We start from the raw sequence: 26,610 nt of genomic DNA, 5'->3' as shown, positions 1-26,610 counted from the left end.
CCAACTTAGAAAAAATAATATTGATCAAAAAGAAAACACCCTGAAGTTCCTTCTTCTGATCATCCTTTATCATTAATAGAAAATTCAATGTGTGGGGAAAAGAGGATAAATTTGGAGTCAGAAGACTTGGATTTTGAACTCTGATTCCATTAATCACCAGAAAAGTAAATTTGAATGAGTTACTAAACCTGTCTGTGCTGCAGTATCATCATCTGAAAAGTGGAAGATGTTGACATATTTGTTCTATTTCAAATAAAATACTGAATGGGAAAAATAGTGCAAACTTTACAGTGATAGATAATTTCTTTGTATGATTTTTTTCAAGGGCTTATTTATGATGGAGTTTCAAAGTGAACATGATAACCTGCTGTTGAGTAGGATTTGTTAAAGTATTTTCTGTAGAAACATATGAAGCAATTAATATTTGAAAACACATTTTATGCATTATGTGGTGGCAGAAAAAAACATGTTAGAGATCATATACCCATCCCCCAATGCAATAGCAATATTAGTAAAGTTCATTACAAATTATATTGTCTCTTTTGGATTGGCTTGGGAATTATTTTCTAAAAGTGATGTATCCATCCTTTTACCTTAAAAAATACTACCTAGCCAATGAGACTGAATTTTTAAATTAATGGGTTGGGATGATCAGTAGCCTTAGGATCATCCTTTTATTTTTATTTATTTTTTTGCTTGTTTTTGAGACAGTGTCTCACTCTGTCCAGGCTGGAATGCAGTAGAATGATTACAACTCACTGCAGCCTCAACCTCCCAGGCGGAAGTGATCCCCCCATCTTGGCCTATGAAGTAGCTGGGACTATAGACATATACCACCAGGCCTGGCTAATTTTTTAAATATTATTTGTAGAGATGGAGTTTTGCCATATTGCCCAGGCTGGTCTCAAACAAACTCCTGGGCTCAAATGATCCACCCCGCTTGGCCTCTCAAAATGCTGAGATTACAGGTGTGAGCCAGCATACCCAGCAGACTCAACATTGTTTATACTAGTTCTTGCTGATATAAGCAGGGCCTGGATGCCAACAAAACTATGAAGAAAACCAAGCTTCCCTTTGGCTATTTTCCTATACACATGACCCCCATTGGCATCTTCTTTTTGGCATGCTCCCAAACCCACTCAGTTGCCTATTTTCTAGCCAGCTTCTGTTCTAACCTGGATGTTAACTCAGTAGATACCTAATAATTGGGATGTTAGAAAATAACCAGTTTAAGGCACATATCCTCTCAATGTAATTAGTGTTTTATGAGGGGGAAAGAGAAGGGCCTAAAAAGATGAATTGTAAAGGTGAATGATTGGTAGGTAGTTATATTATGTGAGAAAATAATTATTTTACTCAAAGCGTTTTTCTATTTAAGTACAAGAAGGGCAGAATTTTGAATCAGATCTCTCCAAAACAGGAGAGCTATAGAAGAAACAAATTTAAAAAAACTTATAAAACCCTGATGTTGACTTATTTTCCTGTGGTTTGTTTCTTTCTCACATAGAACATAGAGTAAGAACTGAATTAAATTCAGGCACTAATTATTTTGGTTCTTATTAGTCCTGGTATTACTCTAAATGACAATGCAGAATATGTTAATAATGGTCAAAGGCTGCTGAAAAGAATGAGTAGATCCTCTTTTGTGCCAAAATTCATAACAAAGAAAGGGAATTGTACATAAAGAAAAAGAAATTCACACCTAGCCACCTGAATATCACTTAGTTCATGTTCACAGCTAATATCACCAAAGTCTACAATTCTTTGAGCTCATAACTAGAAATTAAGACAAAAATGCAATTCTGAGCAAAGGAGGCAGGCTTGGACCCTGCCTTATACATTGGTACCAAGCTCTTTTCCTGATACAAAGCTGCTGTCATAGGGATTATAGTCCTGGGACCAGTTTCACTGACTCTCATAAGACAGAGTATTTTATTATTGACTGTGGGAAGCTTCAAAAAGCACAAAAAGGTGCATCACTGTGAATGTCACTGTCTTAGTGAAATTAAGTTTATTTGAGAAAGTTACTGAATATAGAGGACTAGAATTGGTAATCCAAAGTCAAATCTTCCCCAAGCCCCACAAAGTCACCTTCATCTATATGTTAGAAATATATAGATATAGTATAATTAGAAATAAATTCTGCCTCATATTCTTTCCTTAATTATCTACTTAATAGCTGATTCTCAATCTGATATATTCTTCCTGGTTTCTCTTACCTTCACTGAATAACCATTGTTTGTTTTGGTCCATAATGCTGCCTGGAAATCTGGGACTATTTACTCCTTGATGTCATCCTGCTGCTAACACTTTTGCTTATATGGAGGAGATGATGTAGAAATATTTACTTCATCTTTATTACATATACACAACAAAGTAGTTCTAAGTATTTAAAACATACATTAGTAGACTTTAATAAAAATTGCAAGTAATAAAAGGAAATTACAATATACGAAAAAAGAGTGTAAAAGTGTATGTTAAGTATGATCATACACAAATAGTTCAAATGAAAAGTATCTGAAGTTCTTTGTATGTATTTATTTGTTTACTTATTTTAATTTTTAATTTTGGGGGCACATAATAGATGTATATACTTAGGGGACACATGAGATACTCTTACACAGCCATGCAACACACAAGAATCATATCATGGTAAATGGTTATCCATGCCCTCAAATGTTTCTCTTTTATATTATAAAAAACAGTTAACTATTGTTGTTATTTTTAAATGTATAATAAAATTATTATTGACTATATTCACCCTACTTGTGCTATCAAGTATTTGGTGTTGTTTATTCTTTCTAATCACTTTTTGTACCCACTGGTCACCCCCACCTCCCCCCTTAACTAATTTCCCCAGCTTCTGGTAACCATTCTTCTATTCTCTACCTCCACGAGTTCAATTGTTTCAATTTTTAGCCCCTACAAATAAGTGAGAACAGGTAAAATTTGTTGTTCTCTGCCTGGCTCATTTCACTAAATATAATGATCTCCAGTTCCATCAATGTTGTTGAAAATGACTAGATCTCATTCTTTTTTTGACTAAATACTATTCCATTGTGTAAATGTATCAGATTTTCTTTATTCATGCTTCTATTTATAACTCTTGGGTTGCTTCCAAATATTGGCTATTGTGAACAGTGCTGCGACAATCAAGGGAGTGCAGATATCACTTTGATAAACTGATTTCCTTTATTTTGGGTGCATATTTTACAGTGATATTGCTGGATCACATGCTCATAAGATCATAGCTCTTCTTTTTTGTTTTTTTTATGAACCCCCAAACTCTTCTCCATAGTGGTTGTACTAATTTACATTCCCACCAGCAGTGTACAAGCATTCACTTTTTTTCCACCTCTTTGCCAGCATGTGTTATTATGTGTCTTTTGGATATAAGCCACTTTAACTGAGGTGAGAGGCTATCTCATTGCAGTTGTGATTTGCATTTCTCTGATAATCAATGATGTTGCGCACCCTTTTATATGCTAGTTTGCTATTTGCATGTCTTCTTCTAAAACATGTCTATTCAAATCTTTTGCTCATTTTCTAATCAGATTATTAGATTTTTTCCTAAAGAGTTAGTTGCCTGAGCTCCTTATATGTTCTGGTTATTAATCCCCTGTAAGATGGGTAGTTTGCATACATTTTTCTCCCATTCTGTAGGTTGTCTCTTTACCTTGTTGATTGTTTCCTTTGCTGTGCAGAAGCTTTTTAACTTGATGTGATTCCATTTATGTATTTTTGCTTGAGTTGCCTTTGCTTGTGGGGTATTGCTCAAATTTTTTTTGCCCAGATCAATGTCCTGGAGACTTTCTTCAATGTTTTCATAAAATAGTTTTACAGTTTGGGATATTAGATTTAAGTCTTTAATCAATTTTTATTTGATTTTTGCATATAGCAACAGCTAGGGGTTTAGTTTCATTCTGCTGCATATGGATATCCAGTTTCCCCAGCAACCAATGTAAGTTTTTTGAAACTTTGTCAAAAATGCTTTCACTGTAGGTGTACGGATTTGTTTCTGGATTCTCTATCCTGTTCTATTCATTTATATGTCTGTTTTGCTACACCTCTGTAGCATAATTTGATGTCAGATAATGTAATTCATTCAGTTTTCTTCTTTTTGCTCAAATTAGCTTTGGCGATTCTGGGTCTTTGTTGGTTCCATAAAAATTTTAAGACTATTTTCTCTATTTCTATGATTATTGTCCTTGGTATTTTGATAGGGATTGCATCGAATGTGTAGATTGTTTTGCATAGTATGAACATTTTAACAGTCTTGTTTCTTCCAATTTGTTAACATGGAATATTTTTCTATTTCTTTGTGTCTTCTTCGATTTCATTAATCAGTGTTTTTTTTTTAAATTTCTTTTTTGTTGTAGAGATCTTTTACTTTTGGGAATAAGCTAATTCCTATGTATTTAATTGTATTGTTTATGGTAAATGGAATTACTTCTTTTATTATTTTTTCAGATTGCTCACTGTTGGCATGTAGAAATGCTGCTGATATTTGAATGATTTTGTATCCTGCAACTAAATTTGGTGATCAGTTTTAACAGCTTTTTGCTGGACTTATTTGTTTTTTTTTTTTTTTTTTTTTAAAATACAAGCTCATATCATATGTAAACAAAGATAATTTGACTTCTTCCTTTCCAATTTGGATGCCCTTTACTTTTTTTTCTTGTCTGATTGCCTTAGCTAAGACTTCCAGTACTATGTTTAGTAACAGTGATGTACGTGGGCATATCTGTGGTGATCCAGCTCTTAAAACAAAGACTTTCAGTTTTTCCTCATTTAATATGAAACTAGCTGTGGATCTGTCATATATGGCTGCTATTATGTTAAGATAAATTTCTCCTATACCCAGTATATTGAGGATTTTTGTCATGAAGTCATGTTGAATTTTATCAAAATATTTTTTCAGAATCAGTTGAAATGATCATGTGGATTAGGTTCTTCATTCTGTTGATATAACGTATTACATTAATCAATTCGCATATGTTGAACCATTATTGCATCCCTGGAATAAATCACACGTGGTCATGATGAATAATCTTTTTAATGTATTATTGAATTTGGTTTGCTAGTATTTTGTTCAGGTTTTATTGCATCAGTATTCATCAGAGATACACGCTTGTAGTTTTCTTTGATGTATCTTTTTTTTTTTTTTTTTGGTTGTGGAATGTGGGCCTCATTGAATAAGCTTGGAAGTATTCTTTCCAATATTTTTTTGGAATAGTTTGAATAGGTTGGTATTAGTTCTTCTTTAGCAATTTGGTAGAATTCAGCAGTGAAGCCACGGGGTCCTAGACATTCTTTGCTGGAAGACTTTTTATTACAGCTTTGATCTCATTACTTGTTATTGGTCTCTTCAGATTTTGGATTTTTTTCAATTTTGATAGGTTGTGTGTGTCTAAGAACTTATCCATTTCCTCCAGATTTTCCGATTTATTGGCATATAGATGCTCACAGTAGCTGCTGATGATCCCTTAAGTTTCTGAGGTCTCAGTTGAAATGTCTCCTTTTTCAACTCTGATTGTATTTAGATCTTCTCTCTTTTTTTCTTAGTCTGAATAGGATTTGCCAATTTTACTTATCTGTTCAAAAAACGGATTTTTATTCCTTTGATCTTTTGTATTGTTTTCTTTGTTTCAATGTCATGTATTTCTCCTCTGATGTTTATTATTTTCTTTCTTCTACTAATTTTGGGTTTGATTTGTTCTTACTTTTCTAGTACTTTTTTTTTTTTAGAAGTCTTGCTCTTGTTGCCCAGCCTGGAGTGCAATGGCAAGATCTCGGCTCACGGCAACCTCCGCCTCCCAGATTCAAGCAGTTCTCCTGCCTCAGCCTCCCGAGTAGCTGGGACTACAGCCATGTGCCACCATGCCTGGCTAATTTTTTGTATTTTTAGTAGAGACGGGGTTTTTCCATGTTGGTCAGGCTGTTCTCAAACTCCCAACCTCAGGTGATCCACATGCCTCAGCCTCCCAAAGGGCTGGGATTACAAGAGCTAGTCACCGTGACCGGCCACTTTTCTAGTTCTTTAAAATACATCATTAGGTTATTCCTTTGAAGTTTTTAAAATTTTTTGATGTAGGCTTTTATAGCTATCACGTGTTCTCTTACTACAGTTTTCACTGAATCTTATAGGTTTTGGTATGTTGTGTTTCCATTATCATTTGTTTCAAAAATTTTTAAATTTCATTGTTAATTTTTTCATTAATCCACTGGTCATTCAGGAGCAGACTATTTAATTCCCATGTGTTTGTATGTTTTCTAAAATTCCTCTTATTGATGCTTAGTTTTATTTCATTGTGGTCAGAGAAAATGCTTGACATTATTTTAATTTTTGAATCTTTTCAGACTTGTTTTGTGACCTACGTATGGCCTATCTTTGAGAATGATTCGTGTGCTGAAGAAAAAAATGTGAATGACTCAGGCATTGGATAAAATATTCTGTAAATATTATTAGATCTATTTTTTCTCATGCAGATTATGTGCATTGTTTCTTTGTTGATTTTTTGTCTGGAAGACCTGCCCAATGCTGACAATAAGGTCTTGAAGTCTCCAGTTATTATTGTAATGCGTTCTATCTCTCTATCTCTAATAATATTATATATGTGTGTGTGTGTGTGTGTGTATCAGTGCTCCAGTGTTGGCTGCATACATGTTTCCAACTGTTATACCCTCATGCTGAATTGACTCTTTTTATTATGTGGAGTCTTGAATCAAGGTGAGGGTCCAAATCAAGAACTGAACCCCTTTACAATATCTGTAAAAAAAATTGAAATACTTAGGAATATACCTAATCAAGGAGATGAAAGACCTCTACAAGAAAAATTACAAAATACTGCTGAAGGAAATTACAGATGACACAAACAAATGGGAACACATTTCATGCTCATGGATGGGTAGAATTAATATTGTGAAAATGATCATTCTGCCAAAAGTGATCTATGAACTTATTGCAATTCCCATCAAAATACCAGCATCATTCTTCACAAAATTAGAAAAAACAATTCTCAACTACAAGTGGAACCAAGAAAGAGCCCAGATAGCCAAAGCAACTCTAAACAAAAAGAACAAATCTGGAGGCATCACATTACCTGACTTCAAACTATACTATAAGGTTGTAGTCATCAAAACAACATGGTACAGGTATAAAAATAGGCACCCAGACCAATGGAACAGAATAGATAACCCAGAAATAAACCCAAATACTTGCAGCCAAGTGATCTTTAACAAAGCAAACAAGACCATAAAGTGAGAAAGGACACCCTTTTTAGCAAATGGTGCTGGAATGATTCACTAGCCACAGGTAGGAGCATGTACCTCAATCCTCATCTCTCACTCTATATAAAACTCAATTCAAGATGGATTGAGGACTTAAATCTAAGACCTGAAATTATAAACATTCAAGAAGATAACATAGGCAGAACCCTTCTAGACATTGGCTTAGGCAAGAATTTCATAACCAAGAACCCAAAAGCAAATGCAATTAAAAACAATGATAAATTGCTGGTAATTAATTAAACTAAAAAAGTTTTGTATAGCAAAAGTAATAGTCAGCAGTGTTAACAAACAACCCACAGAGTGAGAAAAAAATCTTCCCAATCAATACATCTGACAAAGGACTAATATCTAAAATCTACAATGAACACAAACAAATCAACAAGAAAAAAAAACACTCACTTATTTTTGATGGCAAAAAGTAGGCTAAGGACCTGAATAGACAATTCTCAAAAGAAGATATACAAATGACCAACAAACTCAAGATAAAATGCTCAGCATCACTAATGATTAGGGAAGTGGAAATCAAAACCATAGTAAGATATCACCTTATTCCTGTAAGAATAGAAAAAAAAAAAAAAAGAAAAGAAAAAAGGAGATATTGACATGGCTATGGTGAACAAGGAACACTTCTATGCTCCTGATGGGAACGTAATCTAGCGCAACTACTATGGGCTATGGAAAACAGTGTGGAGATTCTTTAAAGAACTAAAAGTAGAAATACTATTTGATCCATTAATCTCACTACCGGGTATCTACCCGGAAGAAAGGAAGCCATTCTATGAAAAAGATACTTTTACACACATTTAGAGCAGCAAAATTTGCAATTACAAAAATGTGGAACCAACCCAAATGCTCATCAATCAATGAATGGATAAATAAACTGTGGTACATATATAAGGTCAAATACTACACAGCCCTAAAAAGGAATGAATTAATGGCATTCACAGTGACCTGGATGAGACTGCAGACTGTTATTCTAAGTGAAATAACTCAGAAATGGAAAATCAAATATTGTATGTTCTCACTCATAAGTAGAAGCTAAGCTATGAAGATGCAAAGGGATAAGAATGACACAATGGACTTTGGGGACTCAGGAAGAAAAGGTGCGGAGAGAGTGAGTGATAAAAGACTAACAATAGGGTGCAATGTATGCTGGCTGGGTGCTGGGTGCACCAAAATCTCACAAATCACCACTAAAGAACTTACTCATGTAATCAAGCACCACCTGTTCCCCAAAAACTATGGAAAATTTTTTAAAAGGTCAGATTTTATGGTTTCATTATTCTGCCAGTCACACCCTTGGTATGTGAGTTAGTGAACTGGTGAGGGAGTCAGTGAACACACAGGTATCTAATTCATTATCTTAGCCATACTTGCTGGCACAGACTTTGATTTACTCAAACACGGTAGGTTGTTCACTGTGATTATTTAGTCAGTAAGCCAATATCCCTTTATTCATTTTAGTCTAAGCATAAATAATTGTTTTCTTGGTAACTCTTGGGAGCACACAAACTATTGAGCAGGCACTAATTAAATTTAGGTATTTTATAACATCTATCCCTATAATGTTCCAACTGAAATAATTTTCTCTTACATATTGTTGTTTGTGTTTAAGAAAAAGAAATAACATTATTCCAAAAACTAGGTAAAAATGTATTTCAAAAACTAGAGAAGGGTATGAAAGACTGATGCTTATGAACTATCTTTTTCTCTCTGTGTCTACACACACACACACACACACACACACACACACAGAGAGAGAGAGAGAGAGAGAGAGAGAGTGCACACTAAATGGAAAAGCTGCAGGCTGAACAACTAAGTCATACTAACTTATTTTCTTTTTAAAACTGTTAATAACCAGGAAATATAATATGCATCTTTTGCATTCCTGACCGTGCCAGCTAATGTAATTAAAATTTGCCAGAGAAAAATAGATAAGAGGAAAATTGGATAGTACAGCTAAGGTGTACGTTTGTACATATGTACCCTGGGCAATAAAAATATGTTTTACAAAAAGAAACCCAAACAATATAATGTGATTTTGTAAGTTATTATCATTCGAGGAAATGAAGCTTGATGTACCAGTTTTGCAACTTCCTGTAACTCAATCTATTTCAAAATTTTGAAAAATCAAAAAATTACTGCAAAATATATAGTGTGTATATTTCAAAAAAAAAAATCCCTCTACAATAACTAATGATTTGCAGAGGAAATAATGCTCAGGGATCGAGTCAGCTGAATTTTCTAGTAATCCCAAGTGGTTTTTTCCCTACAGGCTTTATAAAATGGTTAGAGAGGTTACATTGTGCCAGATATTATGCATAGCCAATTTATTCATATTATCAGTTATTTATATTTATAAAATTCCTTATATTGTAGAACCATGAGCTTCTGAATTAGATTGTAAGATTTATGACCAGAGAAGTGGCACTTTAATTTTTTTTTTGCATAGAGCATCATCCCTGGTGAATAGTAGTAGCTTAACAAACTTTTTTATGATGGAATGAACTTTATCTGTTCTTATATTAGATATAACTTGGAATTAATTGATTAGTATCCATTTATTATTTCTAAGAGCCCTCCGATTTCATTTTGATCAATTTCCTCTTCCCCACTAGACACAATCTGGTGTGAAAGAACCCAGCATCTACCTACACCCACACCCCTAGCAAAACAATGAGTACATACTGTGCAATTAGTAGCTCCCTCTCTGGAATTCTATTTGAGCTAAAAGACAAAAATACTAAAAGCAGTTGCCATTGGTTCATCACAGCAGTTAACTCTTGACCGAAATGACTGCAACAGACTCTGGTAGTTGATATTTAAATTCTAGATTTTCATCTCTCTTAGTGTTACTACCACTAATGTGAGCTCCACACATGCTTATTAAGAATAAAGTCTGACTTTTTCAGTCTCATTTACATCTATGTGTGGCCACGTAACAAAGTTTGGGCTAAAGACATGAGAAGAAGTAAGATGTGAAACTTCTGAGATGTATACTTAAAGTTAGTAAACATCCCACTTCTTCCCCCTTTCCTTTATTCTACTACTTGAAATATTGTCAAAATGATGAGCTTAGACTATGCCTATGCATAAGAGAAATATCCTACTGTTCACAGAGAAACAGGATAAAATAATCCTGGATCCATGGATAATCTGAACACAGACACAGACAGACACACACACACACACACACACACACACACACACACAAATAGTAGGTAATGTTATCACAGTGTCATTATAAACTGATGGCTCAGATAAACAAGAATTAGTAAATAAATAGAATATTAGAAATGCAAATATAATGAACTTTATCAAATGCTCAACAAGTAGAGAACATACACTCTTTTCTGTTACACAAGGAAGAGTTACAAATTTGAGTATATATCAGAATATTTTAACAAAATTCTAAAAATAGGTAACATGCGCAACAAAATCACTAAACATGATGTAAATTAATTAGAAGCTAACATTTAAGAATTTTTGAAATCCCACAATGCACTGCTAAGTAACTTACAGGTTAAATAAAAATTTTCAAAGAAAATTACAGAATATTTATAATGTAATATTAATGAAAACACTATGTGGAGAAACATTTTTAAGAAAAACTTTAAAATCCAGAAATATACAGAGGATAATATAAAATATTCTTGCATAATATAAAAGTTAACTTTTTAAATTTTTGTTTCAATATTTTATTTGGAAGTGAAGATCATTTAAAAAAGTTGGAATTTTGCTGTTCTTCTAACCAGGCTCATAATCCTCCCTCCCTACTTCCCCTGAAGCATGTTCTCTCATGATCATGTCATATGTCCTACTGTATTAGTCAGGATTCCCTAGAGAAACAGAACCAACAGGAGAGATTATAGCTATCAATCTCTCTATATAAAGAGAGAGTGTGATGATTAATACTATCAACTTAATTGGATCAAAGGATGCAAAGTATTGATCCTGGGTGTGTCTGTGAAGGTGTTGCCAAAGGAGATTAACATTTGAATCAGTGGGCTGGGAAAGGCAGACCCACCCTTAATCTGGGTGGGTACCATCCAATTTTATCCTAGCTGCTAGCATAGCTAGGATAAAAAGCAGGCAGAAAAATGTGAAGACTAGACTGGTCTAGTCTCTCAGCCTATAAATTTCTCCCATGTGGATGCTTCTTGCCCTGGAACATCAGACTCCAAGTTCTTCAATTTTGGGACTCAGACTGGCTTTCCTTGATCCTCAGCTTGCAGATGGCTTATTGTGTGACCTTGTGATTAATTAATACTTAATAAACTTCCCTTTAATATATATTATATGTACAGATATATAATTCGTAAATCTTCCTTGTGTAACTGAAGAGTGTATGTTCTCTACTTGTTGCAAATGTATGTTCTCTACATATATATATATAGCAATACTAAAATTTTATATATATATAAAATTTATATATATATATATATGGCAATACTAAAAGTGAAATTTATAGCTATAAGTGCCTAAAAATGTGTTGAAACAAATGATAATGGAAATACAACATTCCAAAGCCTATGGGATACAGCAAAAGTAATACTAAAAGTAGAATTTATAGCTATAAGTGCCATATATATATATATATATATATATATGGGGAGTTTATTAAGTATTAAATAATCATATCTATCCTATTAATGTTGTTCCTCTAGAGAAACCTAATACAGAGAGGTTTCGATTAAATATAGATAGCTAGCCATATCTATCTATCACTTTTACTTTCTCTCTGAATTTACATACACTCTCTCTCAGATGTCATTGTACATTCTGAGAGAGGGAGAGAGAGAAACAGTGGAATATTATTTTTTTAAGGAATTATTCATGCCATTTAAAAATACTGGCAAATCCCAAGATCTCTAAGGTGATTTGAAAAGCTAGAGACCCAGGAGAGCTCCTGGGCTCAAACAATCTTCTTGCCTCAGCCTTCCAAGTAGCTAGGACTAAAGTAATACACAACAATGTCTGCCTATTTTTTTTTCTTAAGTTTTTTGAAGAGATTGTGTCTTGTTTATGTTGCCAAGGCTGGACACAAATTACTGACCTTATGCAATCTCCTACCACTGCAGCCTTCAAACATGCTGGAATTACATGCATGAGCCAACACACTTGACCTGCTATATATATTTTTAAAAACTATAGAAATGTTATCACAGTTCACATTTTTTCCTGCAACTTGGATTTTATTCAAAATTATGTTTTGATTACTACCTTTATTGATACATTTAGATTAAATTCATTCATTACAAGTGAGTCAGGTAGTTTGTCAATTAAGTAAACCATAATTTATTTGTTCTCCAATTTTCCACGTTTACAATTTGTATCCTTGTATAGATCTCCAGGTATACAGGTACAAAGAGTTAATCAAGGATGTTTATCTATAACCAAAATATCTGGCTTATAGACTAAACATATTTTCAAATTTATTTGATAATATCAAATTACTAATCAATGTGATTGCCTCAATTTGCACTCCCTCCTGCTTTCAGTATTGAACAGATCTTCCAGAAAGAAAATAATTTAAAAAAGAAACATCAGACTTAATCTGCATTATGGATCACATGGATCTAAGATATTTACAGAACATTTTATCAAAAAGCTGCAGAAGGCACATTCTTTTCCTCTTCACATGAATCCTTATCAAGGATAAACCACATGTTAGATGATAAAACAAGCCTTTTTTTTTTTTTTTTTTTTTTTTTTGCAACAGAGTTTAGTTCTTATTGCCTAGGCTAAAGTGCATGGCATGATCTCAGCTCACTGCAACCTCTGCATCCCAGGTTCAAGCAAGTCTCCTGCCTCAGCCTCCTGACTAGCTGGGACTACAGGCATGCAACATCACACCTGGCTAATTTGTATTTTTAGTAGATATGGGGTTTCTCCATGTTGGTCAGTCTGGTCTTGAACTCCCAACCTCAGGTAATCCACCTGTCTTGGCCTTCCAAAGTTCTGGGATGAAACAAGTCTTATAACATTCAAAAAAATTGAAGTACTATCAAGCATCTTCTCTGGACACAATAAAATAAAACTAGAAATTAATAAAATGGGGAAGTTTTTAGCCTATAGAAATACATTTAAAATTAAACAATATGCTTCTGAATGACCAGTGGATCAAAACAGAAATTAAGAAGAAAATTGACAAATTTATTGAAACAAATGATAACGGAAACACAACATACAAAAAACCTATGGGATACAGCAAAAGCAATACTAAAACTGAAATTTATAGCTGTAAGTGTCTACATCAGAAAAGAGTAAAAACTTCAAACAATTTAACAATGCATCTTAAAGAACTAGAAATGCAAAAACAATCCAAACCCAAAAGCAGTAGAAGAAAAATAAATAAATATCAGAGCATAAATAAATTTGAAATGAAGAAAACATTATAAAAGATCAATAAAATAAAAAGTTTTTTTTTAAAGTTAAAGAAAATTGACAAATCTTTAGCTAGACTAAGAAAAAAAAAGAAGATTCACTTGTAGGAAAATGGTAACTAAGAGGCAAGACTAGCTTGCAACTCCCTCTTGGATGGACAGAGCAGTATTTGGAGTGCAACATTGTGAACTTTTGCTCCAAGAACTACCACAAGAACATACCAGGAAAGCCTAGAGTATACACAGAGCCTTCGAAGGAGTTGTATTCCCACTGCAGACTCTGTGGGACAGCCAAGGAAATCTGAAGACAAAGAACATAATCTCTTGGGAGCCCTATGGCTTTGCCCACAGCCTGATCCTCCTTGTGCTACCACAGTAGATGCATTCTTGAAAGCACTACCTGCTGGCTGGAGGCCAACCAACACTAAGCCAGCACATTTAACAAAAATACAACCTAAGACCCTCATAGAGTCCACTTCAATTCCCTGCTACCTCCACTGGAGAAGGTGCTGGTACCCATGGCTGAGGGACCTGAAAACTGATCACACGAAAGGACTCTGCAGACACTCCTCAGTACCAGCCTGGAGCCCAGTAGCTTCACTGGGTGGCTATATATTCAAAAGAGAAATAACCATCCAGAAGTTTGACTCTCAGGAAGCTCTATCCATAGGGGAAAGGGGAGAGAACCACCTTAAGGGAACACCCCATGGGACAAAAGAATATAAACAGCATCCCTTGAGTCCAAGATCTTCCCTCTGACATAATCTACCCAAATGAAAAGAAACAAGAAAAACAATTTTCAGTAATATGACATAACAAGGTTCTTTAGCACCCCCCCAAAAAATCATACTAGCTCACCAGCAATGGATCCAAATTAAGATAAAATCTCTGAATTGCAAGAAAAATACTTCAGGAAGTCAACTATTAAGCCAATCAAGGAAGGACCAAGGAAGTCCAATGTAAAAAAAATAAAAAATAAATGATACAGGATATAAATGGAAATGCCTCCAGAGAAAAAGATAGAATAAAAAATAATCGCAGCTTCTGGAAATGAAGGAGTCACTTAGAAAATTGCAACATGCACTGGAAAGTCTCAGCAATAGAACAAGTAGAAGAAAGAACTTCAGAGCTCAAAGACAAGCCTTTTGAATTAACACAATCAAAGAAAAAAGAATTTTAAAAATGACCAAAGCCTCCAAGTAGTTTGGGATAATGTTAAATGATCAAACATTAGAATTGGTGTTCCTGAGAAAGAAGAGAAATCTACAAGTAAGAAAAACATATTTGAGGGAATAATTGAGGAAAACTTCTCCAGTTTTGCTGCAGATCTACATATCCAAATTCTAGAAACTCAAAGAACACCTGGGAAATTTATTGCAAAAAGATCATTGCCTAGGCACATAGTCATCATGGTTATATAAAGTCAAGATGAAGGAAGAAAAGAATATTAATAGCTATGAGGCAAAATAATCAAGTAACCTATTTTTTTAAAACCCTATCAGATTAACAGCAGGTTTCTCAGTAAAAATCCTGTCACCTAAAAGGGATTGGGATCTTATCTTTAGCCTTCTTAAATAAAACAATTATCAGCCAAGAATTTTATATCCAGCAAAACTAAGCTTCATAAATGAAGGAAAAATACAGTCTTTTTCTGACAGACAAATGCTGAGAGAATTTGCCACTACCAAGCCAGCACCACAATAACTGCTACAAGTAGCTCTAAATCTTGAAACAAATTTTGGAAAAACACCAAAATAGAATCTTCTTAAAACTAAATCTCATAGGACCTATAAAACAATTACATAATGAAAAAAAAGATATTCAGGCAACAAATAGCATAATGAAGAGAATAATACTTGACATCTCAATGCTAACCACAAATGTAAGTAGCCTAAATGCTCCACTTAAAAGATACAGAATGACACTATTGATGAGAATTCACCAACCAAGTATCTGCTGCCCTCAAGAGACTATCCTTTCACATTAGGACTCACTGAAATTTAAGGTAAATGTGTGGAAATTTATAAAACCATTACTACCAGAACTAAAAAATAAAATAGATAACAACACAATAATAGTGGGAGATTTCAATACTTCACTGACAGCACTAAACAGGTGATCAAGAAAAAAAATCAACAAAGAAATAATGGACTTAAACTATTCCCTAGAACAAATGGACTTAACAGATATTTACAGAACATTCTACCCAACAACTGCAGAATATACATTCCATTCATCAGCACATGGAACATTCTCCAAGATAGGCCATATGATAGGCCACAAAAAAAACTCAACAAATTTAAGATAATTGAAATTATAGCAAATACTTTCTCAGACCACAGTAAAATAAATTTGTTAACTCGAAAAGGAATTCTTAATACCATGAGAATACATGGACATTAAATAACCTAGTTCTGAATGACCATTGGGTCAACAATGAAATAAAGATAAAAATGGAAAAATCCTTTAAACTGAACGATAATAGTAACAGACCCTATCAAAACCTCTGACATACAGCAAAAGTAGTATTAAGAGGAAAGTTCATAGCATTAAGTGCCTACATCAAAAAGTCTGAAAGAGCATAAATAGACAATTTAATGTCACACCTCAAAGAACTAGAGAAACAAGAAGAAAACAAACCCAAACGCAGCAGAAGAGAAGAAATAACCAAGATCAAAACAGAACTACATAAAATTGAAACAAAAAATACAGAAGATAAATTAAACAAAAAGCTGGTTCTTTGAAGCTATATGTAAAATTGATAGATAATTAGCAAGGTCAACCAAGAAAAGAAGAAAGAAAATCCAAATAAGCTCAATTAGAAATGAAGCCAGGGATATTACAAATGATAACACAGAATTCAGTGAAACCAGTATCACCCAAATGCTAAAATAAGTAAAGGGCATAACAGAAACAATAAACTACAGACCAATATCCCAGATGAACATAGATGCAAGTGTTCTCAACAAAATACTAGTTAACTGAAACCAACAACATACTAAAAAGATTATACACCATGATGAAGTGGGTTTTATACCAGGAATGCAGTGGTAGTTTAACATGTGGACGTCAAGAAATGTGATACAATACATAAACAGAATTAAAAACAACAACCATATAATCATCTGAATAGATACAGAAAAAACATTGGCAAAATCCAGCAGCCCTTTGTGATTAAAACCCCCAGCAAAATCAGAATGGAAGGGACATACCTCAAGATAATAAAAGCTATCTATGACAAACCCACAGCCAACATTATACTGAGTAGGGAAATGTTAAAAGCATTCTCCTGAGAACTGAAACAAGACAATGATGCCCACTTTAACCACTTCTATTCAACATAGTACTGGAAGTTTTAGCCAGAGCAGTCAGAAAAGAGAAAGTAATCAAAGGCATCCAAATTGGTAAAGAGGAAGTCAAACTGTTGCTGTTTGATGATGATATGATTGTACACCTGGAAAACCCTAAAGACCTTATCTAAAAAGCCCCTAGAACTGGCAAATGAATTCATCAAAGTTTTAGGATACAAAATTTATGTACACAGATCAGTAGCCCTGCTATACACCAAAAGCAACCAAGCTGAGAATCAAATCAAGAACTCAACACTTTTTACAATGACTGCAAAGAAATTAAAATACTTAGGAATATGTTTATGCAAAAAGGTTAAAGACCTAAACAAGGAAATCACTACCTCAATATCTATGAATGTTATCTCAAGTACATTAACCTGAAGGTATCTGAGAATCTGGATTATATCACATGCCCGTCCATATTTGACCAATTATTTGACATTCCTAAAGACAGGAAGAATGCAGAGTATAAGAGATACCTAGAGACACTGCTTGAGTAACTTCAGGATTACACAGATAGAGTGAAGCCTCTCCAAGATGAGAATAAACTTTTTTGGGAAGAGTCAGGCTGAGTTTGAGGAGAAATGTGAGAATGGGACCTTTCCAAGAAACAAGCAGTGCTCTCACTCATGCTGGAGCCCATCTTGACCTTACCACATTCTCCTCCTGGGAGGAGTTGGCCTCTCTGGGTTTGGACAGATTTAAATATGCTCTCTTAGCTTTAGGCTTGAAATGTGGCAAGACCCTAGAAGAGTGAACCAAGACTATTCACCACCAAAGGAAAGTCCCTGTACTCACTTGATACCTCTTTGTTTGCCAAAAATGCAAAGTCAAAAGGCACCAAGTGGGCACCGAGAGGAATAAAGACATTGCTTTTCTAGAACCCAGGTATATGAATACATAGAGATTCTCAGGGAACAGTCACATCTAACTCATGAAAATGGACAATGCAAGCAAGCAAATACAGAAGGAAAGGAAGAAGAGCAGATCAGTGAGAGTGAGAGTGAAGATGAAGAGAATGAGATCATTTATAACCCCCAAATCCTGCCACTTGGTTGGGATGGCAAACCCATTCCCTGTTGGCTGTATGAGCTTCATGAACTGAATATCAACTATAACCGTGAGATTTGTGGAAACTACACCTATAGAAGACTTCTAGCAACACTTTGCTGAAAGGCATCATGCTTATGGTGTGAGGTGTTTGGGTGTCCCAAATACTGCTCACGTTGCAAATGTGACACAGTTTGAAGATACTGTCTCCTTGTGGGCCAAACTGAAATTTCAGAAAGCTTCAGAATGATGGCAGCCTGACACTGAGAAAGAATATGAAGATTCAAGTGGGAATGATGTGAAATAAGAAGACGTATGAGGATCTGAAAAGACAAGTACTGCTCTAGTGTTCAGGGATGTAGCTCACCATTTTGGTTAGCCCAGGCTTCCCTGAGATCTGCTTTTTCTTTTTCTTTTTTTTTTTTTTTCTGTCAACTAAATCCTCTTAACAGATATTTACAGAACTTCTACCCAACAACTGCAGAATATACATTCTATTCATCAGCACATGGAACATTCTCCAAGATAGACCATATGATAGGCCACAAAACAAGTCTCAACAAATTTAAGATAATTGAAATTATAGTAAGTACTTTCTCAGACTCTTTGTTGCATCATCTTATGGTCTAGTATGCATCTTATAAAAACAAGGAATGCTGGCAGATTGTAGTGTTGAGATGTGTTTTATCTGTTCCATATTTTAAAAGATTCTTCCAGAAAATAAAACCACACCTTGTTCCGTGAAAAAAAAAAAAAAGAAAGAAATCATAGATGACACAAACCAAAGGAAACACATCCCATGTTCATGGATGAGTAGAATCAATATTGTAAAAATGACCATACTGCCAAAAGCAATCTACAAATTTAATGCAATTTCCATCAAAATATTAAAAAGGAATGAAATAATGGTGTTCACAGCAACCTAGATGAAATTGGAGATTATTACTCTAAGTGAAGTAACTCAGGAATAGAAAACCAAACATCATATGTTCTCACTTATGAGATGGTACTGAATTATAAGGATGAAAGGCATAATAATGATATGATAGATTTTAGGGACTTGAGGGAAAGAGTGGTGGGGTATGAGGGATAAAAGACTACACATCAGGTACAGTGTTCACTGTTCGGGTGATAGGTGCACCAAAATATCAGAAATCACCACTAAATAACTTATTAATATAACCAAACACCACCTGTTCCCCAAAAACCAATTGAAATAAAAATAGAAGATCTGAAAATGTAAAATCAGAAGTAAAAAAAGTAGACATTACAACTGGTACTATAGAAAGTCAAAGGATAATTAGTGGCTATGAGCAACTATATGCAAATAATTAGAAAAATCTAGAAGAAATGGAGAAATTCCTAGACACATACAAACTACCATGATTGTACTAGAAAAAGCCCCAAATCTGAAAAGACCAATAACAAGCAACAGGATTGAATCCATAATAAAATGTGTCCCATTATAGAAAAGCCCAAGACCCAATAGATTTACTGCTGAATTCTAACGAACATTTAATGAATAACTAATACCATTTCCACTCAAACTATTCTGAAAGATGGAGGAGGAGGGACTACCTCTAAACTCATTCTTGCAAGCCAGTATTAACCCTGATACAAAAATCCAAAAAAGACACCTCAAACAAAGGGAACCACAAGCAAGTATCTCTGATGAACATTTATGCAAGAAAAACCTGAACAAAATGCTAGAAAACTGAATACAATTATACATTAAAATGACTGTTCATTATAACCAGGTAGGATTAATCCCTGGGATGCAATAATGTTTCAACATATTCTTATCAATCAATGTGATATGTCATATCAATAGAGTGAAGTATAAAAACCATATAATCACGTCAATTGATGCTGAAAAAACATTTGATAAAATTCAATATTCCCTCATGAATAAAACACTCAAAAAGCTGGTATAGAAGAAACATATGTCATTATAATGAAAGCCACATATGACAGAACCACAGATGGTTTCATACTGAATGGGGAAAAACTGAAAGCCTTTCCTCTAATATCTGGAGCATGACAAAAATGCCCATTTTCACCACTGTTATTCCACATAGTATTGGAAGTCTTGGCTAGATAATTCAGACAAAAGACTGAAATAGAGATAATCCAAATTAGAATGGAAGAAGTCAAATTTTCCTTGTTTGCAGATAATATGATCTTATATTTGGAAAAACCTCAAGACTCCACCAAGAAACTATTAGAACTGAGAAGCAAATTCAGTAAAGTTGCAGGATACAAAATCAATATAGAAAATCAGTATCATTTCTGTATGCCAACTAATCTGATTTGGCTGTGTCCCCATCACAATTTCATGTTGAATTGTAATTCCAGTTGGAGACAGGGTCTGGTGGCACCTACCCCTTCAATCTCTTCCTCCTGTTCCAGTCATGTAGGAAGTGCCTGCTTCCCATTCACCCTCCACCATCATTATAAGTTTCCTTAGGCCTCCTCGGCCATGCTTCCTGTACAGCCTGTGGAACTATGAACCAACTAAACAACTTTTCTTTATAAATCACCCAGGCTTGGGTAGTTCTTTATAGCAATGTCAGAATAGACTAATACAGAAAATTAGGACCTGAAATTGAGGCATTGCTATAAAGATACCTGGAAAAGTGGAAACAGCTTTAGAACTGGGTAATAGACAGAGATTGGAACCGTTTGGAAGGCTCAGAGGAAGACGGAAAGATGAGGGAAAGTTTGGAACTTCTTAGACACGTGTTAAATTGTGACCAAAATTCAGATAGTGATTCATACAAGGAAGTCCAGGCTGAGGTGGTCTCAGATGGAGGTGAGAAACTTATTAAAAACTGGGACAAGTGTCACTATTTTTATGTGTTAGTAAACAACTTGGAGGCATTGTGCCCCTGTCCTGGAACTTTGAACTTAAAGTTGATGATTTAGGGTACATAGTGAAAAAAATTTTTAATCAGCAAAGCATTCAAGAGGTGATCTAGCTGCTTCTAACAGCATATTATGTGTGAGCAAAGAGATAATCTGAAACTAGAACTTATATTGAAAAGGTAAGCAGAGTGTGAAAGATTAAAAAATTTGCAGCCTGGCTGTGTTGTAAAAAAGAAAATCCCATTTTCTTGAGAGAAATTTGATCTGACTGCAGAAATTTGCATAAGTAAATAGGAGTTAACCGTTAGTAGCCAAGGCGATAGGAAAAAACACCTGAAAGGCATTTCAGAGACCTTTGCAGCATCCCCTCCCATCTCAGGCATAGATGCCTAGGAGGGAAGAATGGGTTCATGGGCCAGGCTTCAGGCCCAGGGACCCACTGACCTGCACAACCTTGGGACAATTCTTCCTGCATCCCAGCCATTCTAGCTCCAGCCTAGGCTAAAGGGGCCCCAGATACATCTCAGTCCACTGCTACAAAGGGTGTAAGCCATAATCCTTGGTGGCTTTTATGTGGTGTTAAGCCTGCAGGTGTGCATAGGGCAAGAGTTGAGGCTTGGTTGTTCTCGCCTAGATTTTAGAGAATGTATGGAAATGCCTTGGTGTCCAGGGAGAAGTCTGTTTCAGGGGCATAACTCTCATGCAGAACCTCTACTAGGGCATTGCATAGGGAATATGTGGGGTTGGAGCCCACTCACAGAGTCCCCACTGAAACACTGCCTAGTGGATGAGTGAGAGGCCACTGTCCTCCAGATCCCAGAATGGTAGATCCACAGAAAGCTTGCATCATGCACCTTGAAAATGCCTCAATGCCAGTCTGTGAAAACAGCCACAGGGCCGGAGCTGCCCAAGGCCTTGGAAGCACACCTTTTGCATCATTGTGGCCTGAATGTGAGACATGGAGTCAAAGGAAATTATTTTAAATCTTTTAAATTTAATAACTGCCTTGCTAGATTTAGCATTTGCATATGGCCTATAGCCCCATTTGTTTTGGCCAACTTCTCCCTTTTGAAACAGAAGCATTTATCCAATGCCTATAACTCATTTTATCTAGAAAGTTACTAACTTTTTGTTTTTTTATTTTACAGGCTCATATAGGTGAAAGGAATTTACCTTATCTCAGATGAGACTTTAGACTTGGATTTTTGATTCAATGCTGGAATGACTTAAGACTTTGGGGAACGGTTGGGAAGGCATGGCTGTGTTTTAAAAAGTGAGACGGGTATGAGAGCCAGGGGTGGAAACATATGGTCTGGCTCCATGTTCCCACTCAAAACTCATGTTGAATTGTAATCCCCAGTATTGGAGGTGGGATCTGGAAGGAGGTAATAAGATCCTGGGGATGATTTCTAATGGTTTAGCATCATCGCCCTACTGTTTGTTACATGATAGAGTTCTCACAAGTTCTGGTTGTTTAAAACTGTGTATCACAACCCCCTTTGCTCTCTTCCTCCTGCTCCAGGCATGTAGGACCTTCCTGTTTCCCCTTTACCTTCTGCCGTGATTCTAAGTTTTCTGATATGTCACCAGCCATGCTTACTGTACAGCATGTCACACTGTGAGTCAATTAAATCTCATTTCTTTATAAATTACCCAGGCTCAGGTAGTTCTTTATAGCAATGTGAGAACAGACTAATACACCAACAGCGAGCAATCTGAAAAAGAAATCAAGAAAGTAATTCAATTTACAATAGCCACAAATAAAACTAAATATCTAGGAGTTAGCTTAACCAAAGAAGTGAAAGTTCTCTGTAATGAAAACTATAAAACACTGTTGAAAAAAAAATTGAAGAAGACTAAAAAACATTGTTGGAAGAAATGAAAAGATATTCTATGCTCATTAATTGGAAGAATCAATATTGTTAAAATGTCCATACTGCCTAAAGCAACCAGAGATTCTGTATATCAAAGAGATGTCTGCATTCCTATGTTTGCTGCAGCATTATTTACAATAACTAAGATTTGGAAACAACCTAAGCATTCATCAACAGATTAATGGATAAAGAAAATGTGGTACATACACACAATGGAGTACTATTCAGGCATAAAAAAGAATGAGATCCAGTCATTTGCAGCAATATACATGGAACTGGAGGATCATTGTGTTAAATGAAATAAGTCAGCTGGGAATGATGGTTGACATCTGTAATCCCAGAACTTTGGGAGACTGAGACAGGCAGATCACTTGAGTTAAGAAGTTGGAGACCAGCCTGGCCAACATGGTGAAACCTCGTCTCTATTAAAAATAAAAATAAAATAAAATAAAACATTAGCTGGGCATGGTGGCATACACCTGAAGTCCCAGCTACTCAAGAGCTTGAGGCAGGAGAATTGCTTGAACCTGGGAGATGGAGTTGGAGTAAGTGGAGATTGCACCACTGTACTCTAGCCTGGGTAACAGAGCAAGACGCTATCTCAAAAAAAAAAAAAAAAAAAAAAAAAACAGGAGCCAGGCACAGAAAGACAAGTATCACATGTTCTCACTTATTTGTGGAATCTTTAAGTCAGAAAACTTGATCTCATAGACACAGAGAGTAGAAGGATGGTTATCAGAAGTTGGAAACAGTAGTAGGTTGTGGGAGGCAAATAGAGATGAGGAAAGTTAATGTAGAAAGAAGGAATGAGACCTATTATTTGATTGCACAACAGTGTGACTATATTCAATAATAACTTAATTGTACATTTAAAAATAATTTAAAGTTTGTCATTGGATGGTGCATAACACAAAGGATAAATGATTGTGGGAATTGATATCCCATTCTCCATTATGTGATTATTTCACATTGCATGCCTATATCAGAACACCTTGTGTAGCCTGCAAATATATACATCTACTGTGTACCCACAAAAATTAAAAATTTAGTAAAACAATTTTGCATCCCACCAAAAGATGTACTAGAGTCCTTATTTCCCTACATTTCAACTAACTCCTCGTGTTGTAAGACTTTTTATTTTTTCTACTATAGTAGATGAGATCTAATTATTGTTTAATGTCATTTTTCATGATTATCCATGCAACAGATATTTTTCATTTTGGAGAATGAGAATTTTTAGTATGTAAACTCACTTCAAATTTGGAGGAAGCCAAGATAGGTTAAAGGGAGGATCTCCCTCCTACAACAAAATTTGAGAGTAGGAAATAGAAACAGATGTTCCTTTTTCTCAGTTCTCTGGCATCTAAGGAATAATAATTTTATTTAAGCCCAACCGTTGGATGTTCTCATATCTTTCCACAGCTGCTACATTAAATTTAAGAGTGTATAGTAGTTATTCCAGCAGTAATAAAAACATGTGTTTCTTTCATTAGCAGAGTCTTATTAAGACTTTTCTGTGGTGGTGGGGTCTTGGCAGAGGTTATGCTCCCTTTGTTTCTGATTGTTTTCTAATTCTGTCTTACAAGGATTGATTCAATGAGCCGTTCACTCAATTCTTTGTTTTTGCATATAGTCACTAGAATTTTTTAATCTGTTGTTTAAAATAATAGACTCCAGCCAGTACAATAGTGAAGATGAGGTCATCATTACATGTAGGCTAACTGTATCCGTTTCTACTTTTGTGAATTGCCTATTCATGTATCTTGCTCATTCCTTTTTCCATTTCAGTTGTCTTTTTTAAATTTTTTGAGTAAGTTATATATATTTTTGATATTAACTTATTGCATGTCCTTTGTACTGAAATTATCTTCTTCTAGCCTGTGGATTGTCTCTTAAGTTTGCTAATAATCACTTGGCACAAGTCATTTTTTCTAAAATTTTAATGTAGTATTTTTTTCCAATTATTACCTTTTGATATATGGTTTTTATATTTTATAACTTTTGGAGAAATTATTTTAACCTAAGTAATAAAAGATATTCTTCCAGGATTGACATCATCAGAAATGGCACACATCTGAAAATCTATTTTTCCATAAAAACTGAAAACACCAGCAAAAAAACCCTGGCAAAATCAACAATTTTAAATATATGAAAATTAATGCAAAGCTTACGATAATCTAAAGAGCACTTATTCAAGATAAACTGTTGAATCTTTATAAGAATGGTGAGCTTAGTTTAGTTGTGATTTAAATTGTCCTATTTGCATCCCCCTCTGATTAGCTCCTTGAAAACCAACAGTCCCATGGCAAGAATCAGGAGTTCAGCACTACCGAATAAAGAAAAATGGGCTTGGGTCTCCTCCCAAAACCCCATTCTGAAAGAATTGTCATTATTTGAGCTATCTGGCATCTGAACTCCTTATCATCCTTCACCCACAGAGTTTGTCTTCACCTAAGGTGTCTCAGAGCTCTTTCAGTTCAAACAACTTTTTCTTTGGGAGAATTTGTTTAAAACAATGAGTACCAATCAACAATATTGCAGGGGACTTAGGTGACAATAAGAGCTGAGGAAAACAAGAAGTTGACTCAAAAAAACTTAAAAGGAAAACAGCAAATGAGATGTCAATAGGGAGCATTATAAATTTCTGACAGATTCCTGGGAATCTAGCTAAAAAGGCACATATGCAGGGCTGTGTGCATTCCCAACACTGTGCATATAAATCCTGAGAAATCCCTAAACCCTCAATTCTGGCTTACCTTGTATCTCTGCACAAGTAGGAAGTGAAGGCTAGACAGAATGTAAAGTGCCTACCTCAGCATTGAAGGCATACCACAACACATACACACACAAAGCTCCTCTACAAAATCTGGGAGACATACAGGTTAAGATGTTTACAGAAATCTCTGTAAAATATTACTAGACCACTAAGCTAACAAAATAGACACTTAAGTGTTCACATATCATAAGCATACAGATGTTACAAAATAGCTCAGAAAAGTCAATAAACAACAAGAACAATAACAACAAAAAGCAATAAAATAACTTGGAGATGAAAAGGAGAAACAGATTCCCAGGATTACCACATTATATTATTAAAATTGTTAAATTTTCGTCAAAAATTATGAGATATACAAAGAAATGGCATTTTATAGTCCATTTACAAGGATAAAACCTGTTAAGGAAACCCGACACTGAGGAAACTCAAACTTTATACTTTCTAGAAAAGGCTTATAATTAGCTATTTTATTATTTGTGTGTTTTTATTTGTATATATTTAAGGGGTACAAACGCAAATTTGTCACATGGATATATTTATTGCATAGTGGTGAAATCTGGGCTTTTAGTGTATTCATCATTGGGAAAATGTACATGGTATCCACTAAGTAATTTTCATCATCCACCCCCCTCGTACACCTCACACCCTTCTGATTCTCTAATGTCTATCATTCCATACTCTATACTCATATATACACATTGTTTAGTTACCACTTATATGTGCAAATATGTGGTATTTGACTTTGTGTTTCTAAGTTGTGTCATTTAAGATATTGTTCTTTAATTCTATCCACTTGCTGCAAAGTACATGATGTCATACCGTTTATGGCTGAAGTACTCCATATCCAATCATCCATTGATGGACACTTAGGTTGATTCTATATCTTTGCTATTGTGAATAATGGTCCAATATACATATGAGGACAGATATCTTTTTATGATAATGATTTTTATTCCTTTGGCTAGATACCAAGTAATGGGATTCCTGAATCAGATGGCAGTTCTCCTATTTTAGTTATT

General features: G+C 34.8%; 1 pseudogene; it reads left to right on the top strand.

The window, feature by feature from the left end:
- LOC116536105 overlaps nt 1-18,423 on the top strand; it is a 28,396-nt pseudogene extending 9,973 nt beyond the window's left edge.
- Nucleotides 18,424-26,610: the final 8,187 nt, after the last annotated feature.

Source organism: Sapajus apella, unplaced genomic scaffold (assembly GCF_009761245.1).
Source record: "Sapajus apella isolate SASKATOON/1434 unplaced genomic scaffold, GSC_monkey_1.0 scaffold98, whole genome shotgun sequence".
NCBI lineage: Eukaryota > Metazoa > Chordata > Mammalia > Primates > Cebidae > Sapajus > Sapajus apella.
This window is presented reverse-complemented; position numbering and strand designations above follow the sequence as displayed.